General features: G+C 38.0%; 1 protein-coding gene across 5 annotated transcripts in view; it reads left to right on the top strand.

Annotated features, from left to right (window-relative positions):
- The window catches only part of rgn (regeneration), a 379,503-nt gene that overhangs the window by 167,029 nt on the left and 190,302 nt on the right, over positions 1 to 22,172 (top strand). For all 5 annotated transcript variants that reach the window (XM_065224683.1, XM_065224682.1, XM_065224679.1 and 2 more), the window contains one exon: positions 8,920 to 8,951. The gene's annotated coding sequence lies outside the window, so the exon portion shown is untranslated. The remainder of the gene's footprint in view (positions 1 to 8,919; positions 8,952 to 22,172) is intronic.

Raw genomic sequence — 22,172 nt, 5'->3', positions numbered from 1 at the left:
GGGTGACAATCCGAACATCACACGGTAAGAAAAAAGTACCCAACGGTCGGTCAGTTCACTTTTACCTACTATTGACTAATTTGTCTCCTTTTCTCTAATGTTATCAAAAACAAAGGAGCAAAACCACCCAAAAGGGGTAGTAAAGCGAGGGGGGCGACACATCTAAATCTCAAGTTTAGATGCTCAACAAATCTCACACTTGCAAATCAATCTTCGAAAAATCTTCTTTCATTTGTCGCATCTACTCAAGCCAGTGACAAGGCCTATACCATGAGCAGCGTTTGACAGTAGGCAGCATGTCCCGGGCTCAAATCGTTTATTTTGCTGTTTTGGGCCCGCTGTCACGGTATAACATGTTGCCTACGCACCTGCCACTGGGCTGCATCTACTGCATCGCTCATCATCTTTTTGCAGGAAATCTTCAGAATCGTCATCAATCTTCTTTCTATCTACTCAGCGTGCGCGCAGCTAGCCACAGCAAAACACAATCTTTTTTGCATCGTAGATAGAGTCGTCCCCCTCGTAGTAAAGTGTGGAAACCCAACGTTGAGTATAATCATATTTACCTACTTTTGGGTACAACTAACTTACTTTTGGGTAGAGAGCGAGTTGAAAATTCCATACGAATTGTACACAAGTAACTTTGACCCGCTTTACCTACTTTTGGGTTCCTGCACTATAGTTCTGAGATGAGTGAAAATAACTTACCGTATGCGTAATAATGTTTGCACCATTAAGCAATGTCAAAATTAAAAAAATTCTCAAAAATTTCGTTTTCGAGTTTTTTTTTATTTATTCAACGAGGGGATGTTTCTCAGAGTCTTAAACTATGTTAATCATCGATAGAGCTTCCACTTGCTGCAATTACGGCCTCCACACGCTTCCGGAATGCACAGCAGGTTCTAATAATGTAGTCTGGATCCATTTCTCTCCAGATACGGGTCAATGTTTGTCTGAGGCTTGCTGTACTCGGGTGGCGTTTAGAACAGGCCTTGACCTTCATGACGCGCCATATTGAGTAATCCAACGGATTAAGATCGGGGCTGGATGGCGGCCACATATCTTTCGCCCAGAATGGAAGATGTTCCTGCAACCACTTCCGAGTGCGGTTCGAGGTGTGGCACGGTGCCTCATCTTGTGGAAATACAACATTTGGCTTCGGACCGTACTGTTCTTTGATACATGGAAGAACATACTTACTTAAAATCCCGATGTAGACCTCCGTGTTGACCTTGTCGCATTCTGGGATGAACACCGGGTCCATTTTTTGCCATCGGAAGCCACCAATCCAAACACCATAACGCTAGCAGGATGCTTGGTCAGATACACGTTCTTGTGCTCGTCGGCCACGTCTTTTACCGGAAGAGAACTAATATACCGGTCGGTTCTGGAATTTGATACGGGATCGACGGTAAACATGCTCTCGTCGGTGAACAGGATTACCGGATTTTTTCGCTTAAGGAAGTTCAAGATTTTCTTGCATCGTTCGATTCGTAGTTCCCGGATGCGGTTGGTAATCATGTGAGTTTTTTTTTTCGAGCCCTCGACTTCGGCCCGCAATCTTCCTATACGATATTCCGTGCCGTAAAGTCACTGATCCCGTGTTCCTTTGCCATTTTCTTTATTGAACGCACTGGATTCACCCAAATCTTCCTTTTGATAGCAGCTATAACCCTCGGAACCCGAGCTGACCTCGGACGACCTGGCCACCTTCGCGAATAGTTGTCCTTTCTTTTCTCGGTCTAAAACCCTTTTGACGGTCCACCGGGACACTCCCACGGCGATTGGAATGTTTTTTGCGACATTTGAACGTGGGACAAATCACGAATATCTCATAGCAACTCGGAAATTGCACGAATCAGCTACATGGGTCTTCCACAAGGCTCATGTTTAAGTCCCCTCCTGTACAATTTCTATGTCAAAGACATTGATGAATGTCTGGCCGAAAATTGCACGCTAAGGCAGCTTGCAGATGACGGCGTGGTTTCCATGGTTGGACCAACAGCACCGGACCTGCAAGGACCATTGCAAGATACCTTGGATAATTTGTCTCCTTGGGCAACGAATCTGGGTATCGAATTCTCTCCGGAGAAAACAGAGATGGTTGTTTTTTCTAGGAAGCTTTATCCAGCACAGTTTCAGCTTCAACTTATGGGTAGAACAATCACTCACAGCATGTCGTTTAAGTATTTAGGTGTCTGGTTCGATTCCAAGTGCACTTGGGGAAAACACATAGCGTATCTGAGGCAGAGATGCCAACAGCGAATCAATTTCCTTCGTTCCATTACCGGCACTTCATGGGGAGCCCATCCGGAAGGTCTGATAAGACTCTACAAGACCACCATTCTCTCAATTTTGGAGTACGGTAGCTTTTGCTTTCAATCGGCGGCGGGGACGCACATATTGAAGCTCCAAAGGATTCAATATCGTTGCATTCGAATCGCGCTAGGTTGTATGCAATCGACGCATACCATGAGTCTTGAAGTTCTTGCGGGCGTCCTCCCCTTAACAAATCGTTTTGCGGATTTATCGTTCCGGTTCCTCATCCGCTGTGAAGTCATGAACCCGCTGGTGATCGAAAACTTTGAGAAGCTGCTAGAGCGGAATCCTCAAACACGATTCATGAGCTTGTACTACGAGTACATGACTCTGGACATCAGCCCCTCCTCGTTCAACCCCAATCGCGCTGTCTCCCATCATTTCAGTTGTTCTTCCGTGAGATTCGATCTCACAATGAGGCAGGAGATTCAAGGAATTCCAATTGTCCCAACTATTTTTGCGAACAAATACCGCCACGTCCCCACCGAGAAGAAATTTTTCACAGATGGGTCGGTGATAAATGCGTCCACACTGGTTTTGGAGTATTCCACGATCTTCATAGCGCCTCATACAAGCTTCAAAAGCCGTGTTCGGTATACGTTGCTGAATTAGCAGCTATATCGTATACGTTAGAGCGTATTGCCTCACTTCCACCTGACCATTATTTCATTTTTACGGATAGCCTAAGCACCCTGGAGGCTATGCGTTCAATGAGGCCGATAAAGCACTCGGTCGTCGTCATCGTCATTGAGTGCTTTATCAAACAGCTCGCATGTTATCACCTTGGTATGGGTCCCTTCTCATTGCTCTATCCCGGGCAATGAGAAAGCGGACTCGCTGGCCAAGGTGGGCGCTATGGAAGGCGATATTTACGAGCGACAAATCGCCTACCACGAATTTTTCACGATTTCTCGTCAGCAAGTCCTCGCCAACTGGCAACAAAAGTGGAATGATGGTGATCTGGGAAGATGGCTACATTCTATTGTCCCACAGGTGTCGATCAAACCCTGGTTCAAAGGGTTGGATATGAGTAGTGATTTTATTCGTGTAATGTCCAGGCTCATGTCCAATCACTGTTCGTTAAACGCCCACCTCTTCCGTATTACGCTTGCCGACAGCAACTTGTGCACCTGTGGAAACGATTATCACGACATGTTGTTTGGTCCTGCTCCTTGCATCATGAGGCGAGATCCGTTCTGTGTGATTCCCTTAGGGACCGAGGAAAACAACCCTTTAAGCCAATTAGAGACGTCTTGGCTTGCCGTGACATCGACTTTATGAAGCTTATTTACGACTTTCTTAAAGCTTTTGATTTATGTGTTTAGTGTTTTGTGTTTTAGTCATCCTTTACGTTTAAGTTTTAAATTAGTTCAAAATGCTTTCCCTTGTCCTCCCTCCAAATGATAAATAAATGTAATCCCTAATCTCGAGTAAACCGCGAGTAATCGGCCCCCGTTCTACTAACATTAGTTGTAAGAAAATGATATTCACACACAATTATGTAAAAATATTCGGCTCCGCAAAGCTAACGCATTTGAGCCTTGACAAATAAATGGATTATAAAAAAAAAAATCACGAATACGCTGCCACTTCGTCATGGTGCAACTGTCAAACAAAGTAAATCATTTTCTTTTATACACAGCCTACTAAGGTATGAGCTATAGGTTACGTGCATGCAAAGAAAACCAAGGCATTGTATGCACAGGTGAAACGGGAACCTTATTTGTACGATGGTGCAAACATTATCACGCATACGGTACTTTTTTCTTACCGTGCAGTTAGTGTCGAAAAACACATTGAAGGATACATTTATTCATAAAATACAGGCCACCATTAATGAGCGTGGAAAGCTAGATACAAGAAAATCACCCACCATGCAGTCGATTATTTGCCTTTCCGTTCTGCAGATGAATCCAACTAAGCTAATCTAAGCAAATTTATGAAATCATAACGTACCTAGTTATTATACCCCGTCCATATTACAGCGTATATCACGTGATATACGCTGTCTTGCAATGAGCACTCATACATCTAGTTTTCACTGGAAATCCTATGTATAAGTGTTCAGACTTACGTGATATAGGTTGTAATGTGAACGGGGTATAACATTCAGTGGATTGGATATACCGTGGTGCCTTCCGTTTTTTTTTCTTCAAAAGATCTTTGTATAAAGACTCACGATGCTTTTCGAAATGAACGACCACTCCTAATGAAAGGGCGCAATGATATTTCCTACAAACATGTGGCGATCTAGTCGAGATGAGTCAATCCCTTCGAGCCTCATATATTTTGATGTGTCGCATGCAGGGTTTTGTGCAAGAGGTAGGTCTGTAGGTCCCATTTTATTAATAACAATCCAATGCCTACGAGATTGTGCCGAAGGTATGCCAAAGGTGTGCCGATGGATGTGCCCAAGCTGTGCCGAATCTAATTTCGACCCAATGTGCTGAGTGACTTACCCCTTGGTTTTGTGCCATATCGGATACTTCGGCCACTTACCCGCGAGTACACGAAACATGTCGGGGGTGGTCAAAGTGGTCCTGAATACTCAACCTAACCGCCAATTATCTTGTTTTGAACCTTCATGTGATTTGATGTTTGAAGGGTTTTGAATTATGCTGAATACTAACCACATTTGTAATGAACATGTCCGGGTGCACAGTGGTTCCCCTTAGAACAAAAGTTGGCCAAAACCTCAAAATTGTTGCAAATAGGCAAGAAACAGTTGAAATAGATGTTTATTAGCTGTACGAAGAAAACTTGACAATCAAGACGTCACAAAAAGGAGTATAGAAGAACCAAAACCAATGCACAATGGTCCCGAAGCCGTATATAGGAAGACAAAAATGTTTGCGCCCAAACCGTCAGTTTTAGGTGTATGGTTTCTTAGGGAAAGTTGCTTCATATTTTTTGTTCAATCTTTTTATGTTCGTAAAATTAGGGTGGTCCATAAAATTGGTAAATTTAAAATACAAACTTTTTTTATTATTTGAGATGGACCAAAGCAGTGTTGAAAACAGTTGTTGAACATTCAATTCAAAGCAACTTTGTTCGAGACACAACATTTTTATCTCTTATGGTTAATAAGTTATGATTTTTTGAAACAAACAGGTTAGGGTGGCCACTAAAATCGGTTTTCTTTGAATATCTTTTCATGCGTTAATTTCTCGTGAAAAATTGTTCTTATTAATTTAGAACTTTTGATGACGCATATTTTTGCTCAAGCAACTAGGTTACTATCTTTTTTGATTAGAAAGTTGAAGGCTATTTTCTTCGAAGAAATGGCTCTTTTCAATTGTCAATATCTCAATATTGGGCAAACCGATTTTCAAACATTAAAGTTCATTGAAAACATCGTTTTTTCTTCATTTTTTGGTAAAAAAAACTGCAAGAGCTTTTTGTGTTTAAAGCATTTAATTTAATTTAAAAAAAAAGTAATATTTTCAACAAAAACTAGCCATAACTTTTCAAATAAAAGAGATAACACCTTAACAAAAAAATGCGTCATAAAAGGTTCTTATGTCTAGTATAAAATTTCACAAGAAATGAACGTATAAAAAGATTTTTAAAGAATGCCGATTGTCTAGGGGTCACCCTAACCTGCTTGTTTAAAAAAAATCATAACTCATGAAACATAAGAGTTATATATATGGTGCGTGTGTGTATGTGTGTGCTTGTTGATGTGCCTTGAAAAAGGCATTGTGAAGCTTGCTACCGTATACACCGCAGGTTATATAACTTAGAAACGGATATTTTCTAAAGAACACTTTACTTGTTATTCCTAATTTCATCATCTTTCGCAAAAAATCGCAAAACACATTAGAGCCTATCTGAAAGCTAACTTTTCTAGCTATCTTTTGGTTACTATAGGATAGTGGGCGGATGTGTCCGTCATATGTTTCGCTTAGTCTAAATGTGAAAAAAGTACATTTTTGCTACATTTTTATTTGAAACTGTCACTAAAAACAGTGCAGACACTCTTTTTTACCATCCATTTGACGTTAAATAAGCCGAGGAACATTTCTTCTGAAGCAACCAAGTCGATAAACACATAATTTTTTGCTATATTTGAGCAAAACAGTATCAAGAAACATTACGATTTTTTTCAAAAATTTGTGATATCGCTACACTATAACAACCATAAAAAAATATGTAATCAACAGAACTTCACAAATTATTCAATTTAAGATACTCTAAACATCTAAAAATGATAAAAAAATATTGAAATAAAAAAATACCAACTTTGATTTTTGAGGTTTTGGCCGGCCAGGAACCACTGTGGGGTGTGGCCAATGAGGTTTTGGGTACTCAATCTGACCAGCAATGTTCTTGTTTTAAAATCCTCATCTGATTTGATGTGTCACATGATGGGTTGTGACCCATTTCATATTCTTTCCATTTCCCCGGGGGCACCCAGAACAAGTCCAGGTGTGGGAAATGTAGTCCTATTTAGGCACTTTACCTAAACACCAATAATCTTATTTTTGCGAGCTCATGCGATTTGATGTGCTGCATGATACGTTTTAAATGATGTCAGAAATTTGCCACTTGCTTGAGGGTACCTGGAACTTGTCCGGATGTGTCAAACGGCTTCCTGTACACTTTATTTATCCGTTGAAAGTCTTGGTTTGAGCAGAAAAATGCGATCCTTGCATATTAAAGAGATTTATGGTAAAATCGCTTGTTTATCGTGTATTTTTCGAAACTTGTCGCCGTCGTTGAGTGATGATGTGATGTCAATTGAGGGGCTCGGTGGCCATAGAGTGACCGTTTTTGCTTTCTGAGCAAAACATCATGAGACTAATCTCAGGCCCATCCACATTCAATATTCGTCAATCGTTTTATTTGTTAATATGACTACATGGTAATAACAGGAACCCGATGATTAAAAACGAGCTACTTTACATAGTGGCAAACGTTTTTGCTTACCGAGAAGAAGACCGTGGGATCAATCCCAAGCTCCTTCGCGTTATATGATCATTAGGACATCAATTCAGCTTATCGTTTACCAAAACGAACCCTGCTGCAAACCTAACCCTCTTACCCAAAGTATTTACACATTGAGGATGAATTCTAGTCCCAAGCATCGTCTATTGGTTCTCTGTGTATTTACAGCTGATCTGGCAATAACTGAGTAGCAACCGTGGGCGGTCAATCATGCTCATGCCCTTCTCCGGAACGAAATGTCCGATCGGGATAAAATTCAATAGGGCATTATGGGAGTCATAAAGACACAAATTGGATTTTGTTGTACTCAAATCGGTTCAACCATCGCCAAGAAAATTTAGTGAGTTACACACACATGCACACACATACACACATTTTCAAATCTCATGGCCCTGAGTCGAATGGTAGGGGAAATGGATGTAATGTCGGCCTAAATTTCCCTAATTTGGGCCTATACATAAATTCAGCAATCGACTAAACTTTCAATTGCGACCAAAAATATCCATTAATACCGTCCCAATGACGCGCTCATCTAGATAAAATTGATAAATAGCAGGTTTTTAGCGATGGGCCCAATCTTAGATCCATAAGCTAATATTAGAGCCATTTCCCCTATATGATATTTAACCCTCAGAGCCTTAGATCGAAAATATGTTTTGCATGCATGCATTCATTGGCATAGAAAGGTCTCAACTAATGACTAGGCATTTCATTCAAGAACACTAAGCTGAGTGCAGGCGAAAGCTCGTGTAAGAGCGTCAAAGTCAGGAAAAAGAGGAAACCCTACCTTATTTCAAAACAATAAGGTTTTTACCCATTGACAAATAGCTAAACATAGGAGTCTTTCAACTGTAAAATAAAAAGAGCTACGATCTTTTCCAGTCAGTGATACACCTTGCAGCCTATTTTCCGCATCATTTAGCAATGGACTTTACTGAACACATCCTGTTGTCCTGGACAAGAAACCGACAAATTTCAGCCGAACCAACCTTTACCTTTCCTTCCCCTCTACTGCCAACCCGAAACAACACGAAAAGGTAAACTTGTACCATTTATCCAACCCAGAGAAAGCGCAACTCTTACGAGATAACAGTATTTATATACATCCTCTGAACAAGAACGCAATTTTCCTCCAGCCCCATTGTTATCCAAAAGTACCACACGGTATAGAACGCGTTTGTAAGGGAAAAAAAAACCTAAGAATAATAGCTTCCATCCGAGAAGAGTGGAATGGCACGAGTACCTGTTCTTATCGTTTGAAGAATATCCCTCTTCGCACTCGCGCACATACCGAGAGGCCGAAAGTTGCGGATTTTCCTTCGCATTTCCATTTTCACCACGCGCGGGTATGAGTGAGTCCGCTTGAAAAGTTTATATTTGTATGGATCTCCCTCCAAAAGCGCACCTCCTCCTCCCTCGCCGGTCCTTTATATGCCACAACAAGGTGAACGCTCGTTCGACCTAGGCCAATGGCTATTCGGTTTTCCTTTTTCGAAACCGGAAAAGTGGAGCAACAAAATTGTTGAATTTGAATTGAGCATATCCGGAGCACATTCTAGCTCCAAGGAATAACATTCCCCAAATGAATATTTTAACTTTGAATGTTGCGGAGTTGAAAATTTCAAGTTCTCCTTCTGTTTTCTCTATTTTCAGATTCAACAGCGATAATCGAATATAAGCTAAAGGTAAGCCAAATGATAACATAAAAAATAAAAACTACCTTCCGCGCGGAAAGGTATATGTACTGATTAAATTTTTAATTATTCTGCCCCGGCACTGGGGATCTGTCGAAGAAGCCCTCTTACTTTTCCTTTCCCGCCAAATTGTTTCGTGATTTGCATACAAAGAGAAAGGTTCGCCTCTGCAGAGTAGAATTTTAATTACCGGGCCCTGCTACCAAAATGCCATTTTTCATTTGTCGACGATTCCGGTTCAGAGTTGCACGATTAAAGAGAATTGCACTTAACCTTTTCCGTAGCATAAATACGAACACGCGCACCAAAACAGCAAACGGGCGGCTTCGTTTACGATCAACCCCAATCAACGGACAACGGCGACGATAATGCTGCCCCCCTGCAGTGGCTGAATCACAACTTACTATAGTGCGATCAAGGTCTTGTCATTGGTTGGAGCATATTGACAAATTTATTGCATGTGACATTTTTGTTGGGCAGCAGCCAAGCATGGTTGAGCAAGCGGTGCCGCATAAAGTACCAAAAATGGGACACCAAGCGAACATGAGTTGCAACTTTTGACAGCTTCTTTTCAGAGTTTTTTTTTATGGTGATCTCCGTTTTGAAGACAGATCGTGACAACTGACTTAAATTTTTTTCCAATCGATACAAATATGTTCGGAAATACAACATACTCTAAAAGGGCTGAATTTTACACACTAAAACTGAATACTTAGTGCGTGTGGCTCATTTGATCTCCGCAAATTCTTCAAATAAAATAAATCAAATAACTTATTAAAAACATATAAAGAAACATCGAAGTAACCAACTTGACGTGCTCGATAGCAAAATAAGAATCCAAATCATGAATTGTGATCCTTTCCATGAAACAGACTTTTCAAGGAGTTCCAGATCAACTTCGACCTATCTCAATTCCCCGTATTTTTGCTAAAAAGTACCAACAAGTCATTTGCAATAGAAGATTTTTCACTGATGGATCCACTGGCTTCGGCGTCTTCAATGAATACTCAACCGCCTTTCGGAAACTTCAGGAATCTTGTTCGGTTTATGTTGCTGAGCTAGCAGCAATAAACTTCGCATTGGGGATGATTTCCGACATGCCCATAGACCATTACTTCATCTTCTCGGATAGTCTCAGTTCGATTGAGACTATTCGGTCGATGAACCAAGGTAGGCACTCATCTTATTTCCTTTCAAAGGTAAGGGAGCAGATGAGTTTGCTGGTCGAATGATCATATATCCCCTCACATTACTCAATCCCAGGCAATGAGAAGGCAGACTCTCTTGCAAAGGTGGGCGCACAACAAGGCGAGATTTTTGATAGAAGAATTTCACATGATGAATTTTTCCCATTAGTACGTCACACAGCAAAAATTAAATTTTTTATATTACATCCACGAGGATGCACTTAAATCATGTCGAAAATCTCAAGTAATTTTTATGGCCACAACATTAAACAAATGCAGTATAAGCAGCGTAATGTCAGTTCATACACTATGTTGATGATAATTTTGTTCATTTTGACTAGTAATATTACACCATATTTTCGACACGATTGAAGTGCATCCACTTTGATGTGATATTAAAATTAATTTTTTGCTGTGCAGAGTTTCTTTTAAGTTGGCAAAACGATTGGACAAGTAATTCTTTTGGGCGGTGGTTACATTCCATTATTCCAAATGTTTCTTCGAGAGCGTGGTTCAAAGGATGTGAGTCGGGGCTTCATTTGCGTGATGTCAAGACTTATGACCAACCACTACACAGTTCAAACAAAACGTTTAATTTTACGTTGAACTAAATTTAACATAAGAACTGCATGATATATAACGTAAAATTACGTAATTTTACATACCTTATGGCGTTTCTAGGTTACGGGTGAAATTTTAATTTTTAATTTCATAGAAGTACTCATTCTTAATAGTAATAAACTTTCATATTTGTATTCTCTGATATCACAATTAAACCGCGTTTATTTATTATGGATCAGGTGACAACACACATCATATTTACTTTCATGCGTAGAATGCATTGCTCCGTTTCTGTGATGTGAAAAAAATCGTTCCACATATGCAGAATCATTCGTAAATTTGTTCTCTTCCTAATAATTTTTGACAGGTTTTAGCTAGCATTTCCGTACTGTAATTGTGTTACTCGGATCGAAGATCTAAAAAAGCAGAAGCAGCAACAAACCAACACGGAAGGAGATCAGCAGCAACGGACTGTCAATTTAGCAACTAACCATTTACAGCGGCGGCCACCGAAGAGGATCAATATACCAATGATGAGCAGAAGCAAGCGGGCAGATTCGTATCGTCGTTGGCTCCGATTAACAACACCACCGTAATGTGTTCCCTGAGAACATTCAAATTCAAAATAGAGAGCTTAAAGTACTGTACATTAATAATTATTGACGAGCTTTATAACAACACGCGCACGCACAATCATGGCCCTCGCCAAACTGTTTTGACATGCATCAAAAGTTGTGCTGTTTATCAAATTATCGTTACGTTCATGTAACATTAAATCGTTAATGATGGAAAAAACATCGTGCCACGTAATATTCTATTTAGTTTATCTGAAATTTCAAACAGATCAGTAAATTTAAGCGTTACAGGATAAAATCTCAATTTTACGCGCCGAATGTATTTTAAACGTTATCATCAACGTAAAAATTAATTATAGAAAGCATTACGTGAGCATCATTTTAATAACATTTCAAATTACATCATCTTTAACAGGCTTGCAATTGCTCATTTCAGCTAAAATGCTATTTTTCGTAATTCTGAAACAATGAGATACTGTAATGATAATTTTTATTTGTAAGATGCAAGAAGAGGTGGTAAAGTTTGTGTATGACACATAAAAATTGGCAATTTTGCTTTCAGAAGGTCACAACTAGCGATTTTATGATCGCTGATTGCTCGCTCATCGCGTTGCTCATCGTTACAGCTAATCGCTAATTGTGACCTTCTGAAAACAAAATTGTAAAATTTTATATGTCATACACAAATTTTACCACCTCTTCTTGCATCTTACAAATAAAAATTATCATTATAGTATCTCATTGTTTCATAATTACGAAAAATAGCATTTTAGCTGTAATGAGCAATTGCAAGCCTGATCTTTAATATTCACAAATTTTTACAGTGTACTCGCTAGACGCACATCTCTACAGAATAAACCTCGTTGACAGCAATATAAGTATGTAGGTGTAGAACCGGTTATGATGATATCTGTCACGCAGTTTGGTATTGCCCGAGTAATGACGCCTCCAGAGCACGACTTGTGACCCGAGGTAGACAACCCTTCCGTGAAGTAAGAGATGTATTGGGAACCCGTGATCTTCCCTACATGCAGGCGATCTACGAATTCCTTTGTTTGTCTAATGTTAGAGTTTTATGTGACCATCTCCTCCTTTCCACACAATTTCCAGCCATTGCACACTGGGGATAAAATCGAAACAATGTGTTAAAATTCAATAACTTCGGTGCTCGCTGGAACAAGAGACTAAAATATAGTCATTCTTATAGAAAAAGTCTCAGGAATCGATTGGAGTGGGTTTCATCTTGGGCATGATAGCGTAAGTTGGGGTTTTTCACAGTTTTGCCCTAAAATCTCCTATTTTGCATGATTTGAATGCTGTATCTCAAGATACCGATTATATAGACGGATGATTTCTTCGACAGAGTTGATCAGGGGGTCAAGGATTGTTGGATGATGGACAGAACAATTCGGAATTCCTCCACTAGGTGGCGCTAGTGATTATTGAAAGTGAATATATTTGTGCTGCTGTATCTCAAGATCCTGACTATTTAGACCGATGATTTCTTCGGCAAAGTTGATCAAGAGGTCAAGGACTGTTGGATGATGGACAGAACAATTCGGAATTCCTCTGCTAGTTAGTGCTATCTATGATCTTCTCTGGCTATTACGTCCCAACTGTAACTTATCGCCTGCTCTCAACTTAGTGCTCTAGATGCACTTCCACAGTTGTTAATTGAAAGCTTTCCAAGCCTGTTCGATTTTTACATGTGTATATTGTGTGGCAAGTACAATAATAAACTATGCCCAGGGAAGTCGAGAAATTTTCCAATCTGAAATCCTAGACCAACCGGGATTCGAACCCAGCCACCTCCAGCATGGTTTGCTTTATAGTCGCAGGCTCTACCGACCGAGCTTACGAAGGCCCCCTGATCTATGAATGTAATCAAACTAAAATGCGAGATGGTAGCCTAATTAAAAAGTTTTGAGGACAATTTGGTGAACCTAGAACGTCTTAAACATATCGAATTCAAACGTAAATAATGTGCATGATATGTTTAACCCTGTTTGGAGATGTTTTAATACAAAGGGCTTTGAATCAGTGAACCTGGATGAGAATTTGATCTGAACTCAAGGATAATTTGGAGAACCGTGAGTATCTTATACACCTCAAAATCAACTATAAACGAACAGCAGAAACTGTATAAACGTGTTTCGGAAAGTTTTGTCGGTGAGATCATCGTGCAGTTCATGGTTGAGCCAGTAGATCAAATAATCTGAACTTCAAAGCAACTTGGCGAACCTAGAAAATCTCATACACCATCAATTACAACGAAAATTATGACCTGGGTGCATAAACTTGCAATAATTATAAAAATTTGCCAACAAAATTTTCATTCTGTTAAAAAATGTCAAAATTAAGCGGAAAATATGAACCTCACTGTTTAAAACTTCTTTTGAACGTCACTTATCCGTGGACGTCACTTATCCGTAGAAACAGTGAAAACATATTACTCTTTCTCCGAAAATGTATGGTTACGTCACTTTGTCTCCAGGCTTCCAAAACACATTTTTATCACGAAGAGAGTGTTTTCTGGTTATCTTAGGGTATAGATTATGAATATGAAGAAAAGTGCAAGTTGACTATAGTGGCGTTTACGTCACTTTGTCATCTCACGGCAGTAAGGGCCTTGTACCAGTTATGACTGACCTGGTACATTATTTGATCTGAGATCAAGGACAATTTTGTGAACCTTGAGCATCATATATACATCAAACTGATCATGAGCGATGTACAGAACCTCTTTAAACATGTTTGAGCAAGTTTCGACGCTGAGGACATTGTGCAGGCCTTGGTTGTCAAATGTTCTAAACTACAGAATGCTTTGGATGACCTAGAACGTCACTTGAGCTTCTTATATACATCCAAATAGATCAAGAACGATGCGCAGTAACTCCTTGAACATGTTTGGGCAGGTTTCGCCGCAGAGGTATTTTGCAGGACATGATCAAAAAGTGATGACCGGGTCATAGAACTTGTTATCAATTTGATATTATACTTTCGATTGGTTTCAAAATTGGTCATACAATTCCGGAGATACGGCCGGAACAAGTTCTTAGTGTCTCAGGGAAAATAACCAGCTTATGAGTAAGTTCAAAACCCATCATGCGACACAATAAATTACATCAGAATTCGAAAACAAGTTCAATAATAATGATATCTAGTACCCTGAACCAGATTTGCTGAATTCGGATATGTTCCGGGTTGCACCGGGGAAGTGGCCAGATTTGACTTTTTTTAAATCATTCATGTGCCACATCAAATGACGTGAGAATTTTTTAATAAGATCATTGGTAGTCATATTGAGTGTAAATAGGTCAGACCATAGGTGAATAAATTGGGATTTTTCCTATACATATAAGCAAGTTTGGTCTCTTAATATCCATTAAAATATAAACTACAGTAATGACCTGATTTTATCAGTCCCTTCACGCATTTTTCTTTAAATGTTCAGTAATTTCCTATATCCATAATTCGAAATCTTTTCCATTAATCTTCTAGATCAATGTTTAGGGTGAACTTTGGTGCAATAAAATCATTGAAATAGCGCATGGGTTTCGTAGAATATTAGAAACTATTTTCAAAAAGGGGGCTGATAAAATCGGGTCATTATTGTATATATTATATCTTTAAAAAAAATCTACCGGCTGGAGCGGGAATCGAACCCTCACTCCATGGCACACGCAAAATAGCTGATAGACGGGTGACGCCGCTAACCAATCGACCACGAAGACCACTTTGTCGCGTAAATGTGAAATGTCGTCATCGAAACCCAATCCAAAAGAATTATTTGTTTACTCTTGTTTCTTGCGTGACAGTAGCTCAGTGTAGTGCAGTTACCACGTAAGTGTGTTCCACTGAATTTCATTAAGCAAAATGCTGTCAAATAAAAAAACCATTTACTTGACTTTGTGTCTAGGGCACTGTCGAAAGCACCTGCGGCTGTTTCACAATGTGTTAAAAACTGGATTGGTCATTTTAATCGGCGATGGTCAAAAACCCACAGTAAGGATCGGTTCTTTAAGAAGAATGCAAAGTGGCTTGAAAGCATATTCTAGGTAAGAATTCCTGGGCGTGCTTAATTTTAGAAAGCAGCATAAATTAACGAAGAAACGTTTTTAATACGATACCGTCGAAAATTAAAAAAATTAACAGTTCGGAAAAATTGTACCTGCTGAGCGAAGTGCTAAATTTTCAAAAAAAAAAGGATTCCAAAACCAATTTAAATTGAACTTGAATGAAAATTAGTAAAGCGTGGAAATGCGTTAATGTAAAGCAAGACATACTACTGATGAAATCTGCTTTTGTTCATGTTACTACATAATCAATAGCATCAACCGCGATTAGAAGAAGATTTGTCTTTGATATTTGTATGAATATTTTATAAAAATCCTAAACAAAAACTACCGACTCCAAATTTTACGAAAAAATGCTTGAATATAATTCATCATCAATTACACTAGTTTACAAAACAACATAAAAAGTGTGAACTTTAGTGATTGACCAACGTTTCTAATCCAAAATCCTACGCTGAATTCAATGCCGTGGTCAGAAAAAAATAAAGTAGAGCCATTTTTGAGATATAGAAAAATTTAGATTTTTTGAATTTTGGACAAAAGTACGATTACTAAAATGTCAATATCTTTGGAACTAGTGCACCAATTTTAAATCTTTTTTTATGAAAATGAAGCTAAATAAATTTGCTATCGTTCACTTGAATATTATGTCTTGATTAAAAATTTAAATTTGAAGTCATTTAAAAATTTACAGCATTTTTTTTATTTTTCCTGCGAATTTTCCATAAAAATCTTGTTTTAATCAACATTTTTAATGGGATAAAAAGATTCAAAAAATCATTCCATAATTTATTCTTAAAGTCCATTAAAAACTGAAGAAAATGAGCTTTTAATGGATGAAATCTGTTGGAAATTGTCGAAGTTATGAAATTTTTTGTAAAATCATGGAAATTGAATGTTCCAAGATTGGCCGTTGTCCCGCTCCTAGGTTCATGCACCACTTCCAGTAAGCCTTTCTGCGGACGTGTACGCATACGGTGCATTTCACTAACACTACCAGCTGTCACGCAAAATTAAATGGGATATTTTCAACAATATAATTTACGCTAGTGTTTGTGAGACCGCTCGGCGAGAACCTAACGCAACCAACTCAATTTGACAGCTTTCTTTCTTTAACATTGCTTAACGATGTATACGACAAAACGTGAATTCAAGTGTAAAAATGATCCTCAAAAGCTTTGTTACGCGTGTGGCAACTATATATTTACAAAATCGGTCAATTTCACTGCTTCGTTGCAAACTGCATACAGGCTTTATTTTAAAATTGATCCTGGAGACATTGACGAACCGTGGATTCCAAAAGTATTATGTGTTCGTGCAAAACGTGCTTGGCTAGGTGGATGTCAGGCGCAAGGTAAATTGATTTTTTGAATAACTTTCATATAAACAATTTATGTACAGCATGGTAGTGCTTTGTTCTTTCCTGATCGACATTATCTTACTTCATCTATTTTTGAAAGTGTTAATGTCTTACTTACTAACTCACTTATTTGTTATCTGTCAGTCGCTATTTGTCCTTTGACATGCCCACCATATGGCGTCGACCGTTTTGTCATGCAACGGATTGTTATTTCTGCTTGACAAAAGTTAAGCAACAAGGACGTCACAAAACAGTTGAGTATCCACAAGTGGCTTCTATGACAAAACCTGTTCCACATTCAAGTTCTGTCTCGTATCCTGTTTATCCAAAGCGGAAACGAGCGCCCTCTGTTGAATCGACCGTTACAAAAAGTGAGGAGGAATTCAAGGAGGAATGCGAGGAAGACTTCGAGGTGGAATTGGAAAGAAACCCAAAACTGTTTACACAATCCGAATTTAATGATTTGGTGCGAGATCTCGACTCATCGAAGGAGAAATCCGAATTGCTGGCATCACGCTTGAAAGAACACAACATGCTGAGCAAGGAGGTTAAAATTTCTTGTCACAGGAATCGTCACAAGAAATTTGACAAATATTATTCTACAAAGGACAAGGCATGTTTTTGCCATGACGTAAACGGCTTGTTTGAAGAGTTTGGTGAGCCATATGATCCAGCTGAATGACGTTTATTCATCGATAGCAGCAAGTTGAGCTTGAAAGCCGTTTTACTGCATCAAGGGAATGAGAAACCTTCTATTCCACTAGCTCATGCCGTTAATATGAAGGAAACGTATGAATCAATGGCTCTATTGCTCAATTTGATAAATTACAATCAACACAATTGGAAAATTTGTTCCGATCTTAAAGTGGTTGCCATGTTGACTGGATTGCAACAGGGATACACAAAATATATGTGTTTTTTGTGTAAATGGGACAGTCGAGCTCGTAAGGAACACTACGTCCGAAAAGATTGGCCAAAACGGGATAATTTCACAATTGGTAAACACAACGTTAAAAATGATCCTCTTGTGGTAAAAGAACGCATAATACTTCCACCACTACATATAAAACTTGGGCTAAATTTCGTCAAAGCGTTGCAAAAAGAAGGGCCGGCATTCCAGTACTTGAAATCAGTATTTCCAAATTTATCTGACGCAAAGTTAAGGAAGGTGTATTTGTTGGCCCACAGATCAAAAAACTGCTCAATGATTCCGCATTCAATACAGTTTTGACACCAGATGAGGAAGAAGCGTGGAAATCGTTCCAGCGTGTTGTCACAACTTTTTTAGGAAATTTCAGAAGCCCAGATTATGAGGAAGCCGTCGATGAATTGCTCAAAAATTATTAAGAAATAGGTATAAATCAAAAATATTGTGTTTGTTACATATAATTAATTTCAAATCCTTTTATTTCACTGAACACAGGTGTGAATATGTCTTTGAAGATACATTTCCTACATTCTCACATGGATTTTTTCCCGGAAAATCTTGGTGACAAGAGTGATGAGCACGGCGAACGTTTTCACAAACAAATGAAGATGATGGAACGTCGTTACCAAGGGTTTTGGGATGAAGCAATGATGGGTGACTATTGTTGGGTTCTGATTCGAGAAACAAGTTCAAAACATCGAAGACAAAGTCATTCGATTCTCAATCATTTTTAATAAAACCTAAATAATTTTTTTTTGTATCAACTCGGTTTTAAATCCTGATATGCCTTAATCAAATTGATATGTAGAGAAAAGAATCTCCCATGAAAACTTTACATGCGATTTGGATGCTTACAACGACACCTAGAAAAGGAACTCTAAAGCTGTTGTATTTCAGCAACATTTTTAAATGTTTTACAAAAATGCTCATAACTTCGACAATTTCCAACCGATTTCATCCATTAAAGGCTCATTTTCTCCGGTTTTGAATGGACTTTAAGAATAAATTATGGAATGATTTTTTGAATCTTTTTATCCTATTAAAAATGTTGATTAAAACAAGATTTTTATGGAAAATTCGCAGGAAAAATAAAAAAAATGCTGTAAATTTATAAATGACTTCAAAAATTTTTTTTTTTATTTTTTTTTTTATTTATTTATTTAGCTTCATTTTCATAAAAAAAGATTTAAAATTGGTGCGCTAGTTCCAAAGATATTGACATTTTAGTAATCGTACTTTTGTCCAAAATTCAAAAAATCAAAATTTTTGTATATCTCAAAAATGGCTCTACTTTAATTTTTTCTGACCACGGCATTGAATTCAGCGTAGAATTTTTCATTGGAAATGATCATCACCTTACCGAGTTCAAAAATGCTGTAAACTAGTGTAATAACAAGTTTTATGACATTGCTAACATCAATTATAAATCCCATTATGGTTAAGTTGTAATGCTTAACTATGTTTTACCAAAACCTTAATAGCTGCTGAATGTGCAATATTCTGCCAAGATAAAAGTGATTGGTTGATGAGACAAAAGATTCAAAACGTGTTTGAAATGCATGGTTCCAAGAATGTTTTTTTTTAATCCAAATTGTTATACAGGTAGCGCATTAATCGATCTGAAAAATAGGGGAAATGCAGGTAATGTCGGCCTAAGTGTCCCTAATTTGGGCCCATATATAAATTCAGCAATCGAAATTTTCAATAGCAACCAAAAATATCCATTAATAACGTCCCAATAACGCGTTCATCTAGATAAAATTGATAAATAACAGATTTTTAGCGATGGGCCCAATCTTAGATCCATAGGTCAATATTTGAGACATTTCCCTAAATCTCCAAAAATTTACACGACGAAAAGTGGGACTCGAAAAAAAAATGCTTTTGGGATCTTATCTCGGCTTTTGATTGAAATCCTGGATAAACGGTCAGGGTGGCCAGCAAACTGGGAAATCCGGAAAATATACGGGAATTTTAAAAGTAACCGGGAAAAACCTGGGAATTCGACGAGAGAACCGGGAACAACTTTTTACATCAGAATTTCATAATAAACCATTAAAACAAAGTGATGCTTTACCAAATGAATGTCTTGCTCTATTTGCTGCAAAATTTTCTTATGTTTCCCGTCTTATTGTTTTTAGAATTTAATCACTCAGCAATATTGCAAATTTATTTTTGTCGTTTCAACTTCAGATGTAAAGTGCATGAAAATATTGAAGATGCTGGACTTTGGAAACAAATATTTGTAAAAACCGAATCTGAATTATTCTCTTCCGGGGTTTTAATTTTTCGTTGTTCAAAATTCTCATGATATGAATTCCAGAATTAACTTGTAATTCCGCTCTGAATTATCTTGAAAATATTCTAAAAAAAAAACCCAGAAAACACTCCGCGTAATAATTACCGTTGAATTCTTTTTGGAATTTCCTTGCAACCCCTTCTAAGAATTTAATTGGAATCCTTCTTAGAATTCCCTTGAGCCTATCGGGAGACTTTGATTCCTTTGAAAATCTTTTTTCAAAAATTTCTTTTAACTCTATTCAAAACAGCAGACACCTTGGTGTTGAGTACTTGGTACTGATGAAGTCTGCAAGTAGTAGACGAAATACGCGTATCTGTCAAAAGATAAGCAATTATAACGGAATTTAAAGGAAATAAACCAACACACTCAAAGCTCTTCATAAAGGGATTCCGTTAAGAGGTTCGACAAATTTTAAAGATTGAGAAATCTTTCGAAATTTTATTTAAAAAACCCTTGGAGTATTTTAAAGAATTTCTTTCTAATTATCAGCAAATTTTTTGCAATCAATTTTGTTGGAGTTCTGTGATGAATCTTTCGCACTAGGGTTGAAATTATTGCCAGAACACTCTTAGAACTCTGTTTCTTGTTGAATTCTGATCGTAATTCTCTTGAATTCTTCTAAAAATTCATCTGTCATTTTCATCACGATCCTCATACAAATCTCCTCAGAATCACGTAGGAATTTTCCGCAAAGTTTTGTTTATGACAACTCATTTTTAAATCTTTTAAAATTCCCTAACAATTTAGTTTAGAACTTGCATTCTTCTCCACAGAAATCCTTCCAAATTCATCTAACAATTTCTAAGGATTTCATGTGATCATGATGATGATGGTCCGACCTCTTACCCCTACAAAGGTTTGAGCTGGACGATTTATCTTTAAGATAATTATATATGACAATTTAACCAGGTTTGCAAACAAAATCGAACTGGTTCCCTCTAGAGTTTACAGTTGCTTCACAGCGATATGAACGTGGAAAAGCTCAGGCGCCCACCTCTTAGCTCGCCTTTTTGTCCACCTAAAATATTCATAAGTATTACAAGCAATCAAGAGTTAATGAACAATCAACAAAGCATCCTATTACACTAGTAACCTCCCCCCTATGTGTCAGAATAATTCTTGAATTCTGCTCAGAACTCCTCCTTCGAAAACTGTGTGGGAATCCTTCTCAATATTTGTATGAAATCAACACTTTGAATTCTTTTAAATTTTACTAAAAATTCCAGGGTTTGTCCGCAAGATTCTATAGATAGTTCTGTAATTTGTTACAACCCTTAAAATGCTTCCAAGTCTTAGGGCGTGACAATTATGACTCCTCAACTCATAAGTATGATATTATTATTTTTTAAATCTGTGATCTAGACAATTTTTTGAAATCTCACATTTGAATTATTTTTCTCCAAATCTTGCATCACGATGATTGTGACTGTAAACGCAATTTACCTAATGTTTATACATATGCTCCGGAAATTATACAAAGCATTCAACCAAATTACAGTGAAAACATACGATGTTTGAGAGACTGGTGATAAAGGAAACTACTTCATCAGCGAGAAAAAATAATCCTTGACCTTGGCTGAAATTCATACATGTAACGAAACATCCCAAACACGGACGCAATGATAGAGCGCAAATCGAACACACGACACATTGCGCATGCTCACATGAGCGACCGCTCATCTTTGTTATTGAAACCAACATCTGAAACGTCACAATTCAAGCACAGACAAACAGACATAACTCTCGCAAGTTGTTCATCGAACAAGCATTTAACGGTAAATTCAAAAGTATCGCAGTTGGTAGTACCGCCACCTGTGGCGCGCATGGTTAATTCCCTTACGTTTGACGTTTAAACACTACCGCCATCTGTTCTGCGTACTACCCATCATAGTGTACTCAACAGATGGCGGTAATGTTTTAGCGGCGATGTTTTACAATGAGAAATATTCAATGTGTTATGTCTGTTTGACTGTGATTCAAGTATGAACTGCAAAAATGGCGTGACTAGATTGTCTTATTTTTATCAAATGACATTATTTTCTCTTTTATGCCATATAAATGGTTGACTTCTACGGACATGAATGCATCGCGGAGATGTAAAATGTCCTTAATAAACAAACAAACAAACAACATTGAAATTCTGGCTTGAATCTTCCATTTGTTTACAAATTATGTATTGTTATGCACAGTATTGCAGTCCTCCTCATCAGTAGTATTTTCGGT

This window comes from Ochlerotatus camptorhynchus, unplaced genomic scaffold (genome assembly GCF_037179485.1).
Source record: "Ochlerotatus camptorhynchus isolate MF236.1 unplaced genomic scaffold, CSIRO-AGI_Acam_v1.1 ptg000213l, whole genome shotgun sequence".
Lineage (NCBI taxonomy): Eukaryota > Metazoa > Arthropoda > Insecta > Diptera > Culicidae > Ochlerotatus > Ochlerotatus camptorhynchus.
The sequence above is the reverse complement of the archived record's forward strand: the minus strand, read 5'-3'. Positions and strand labels throughout refer to the sequence as shown.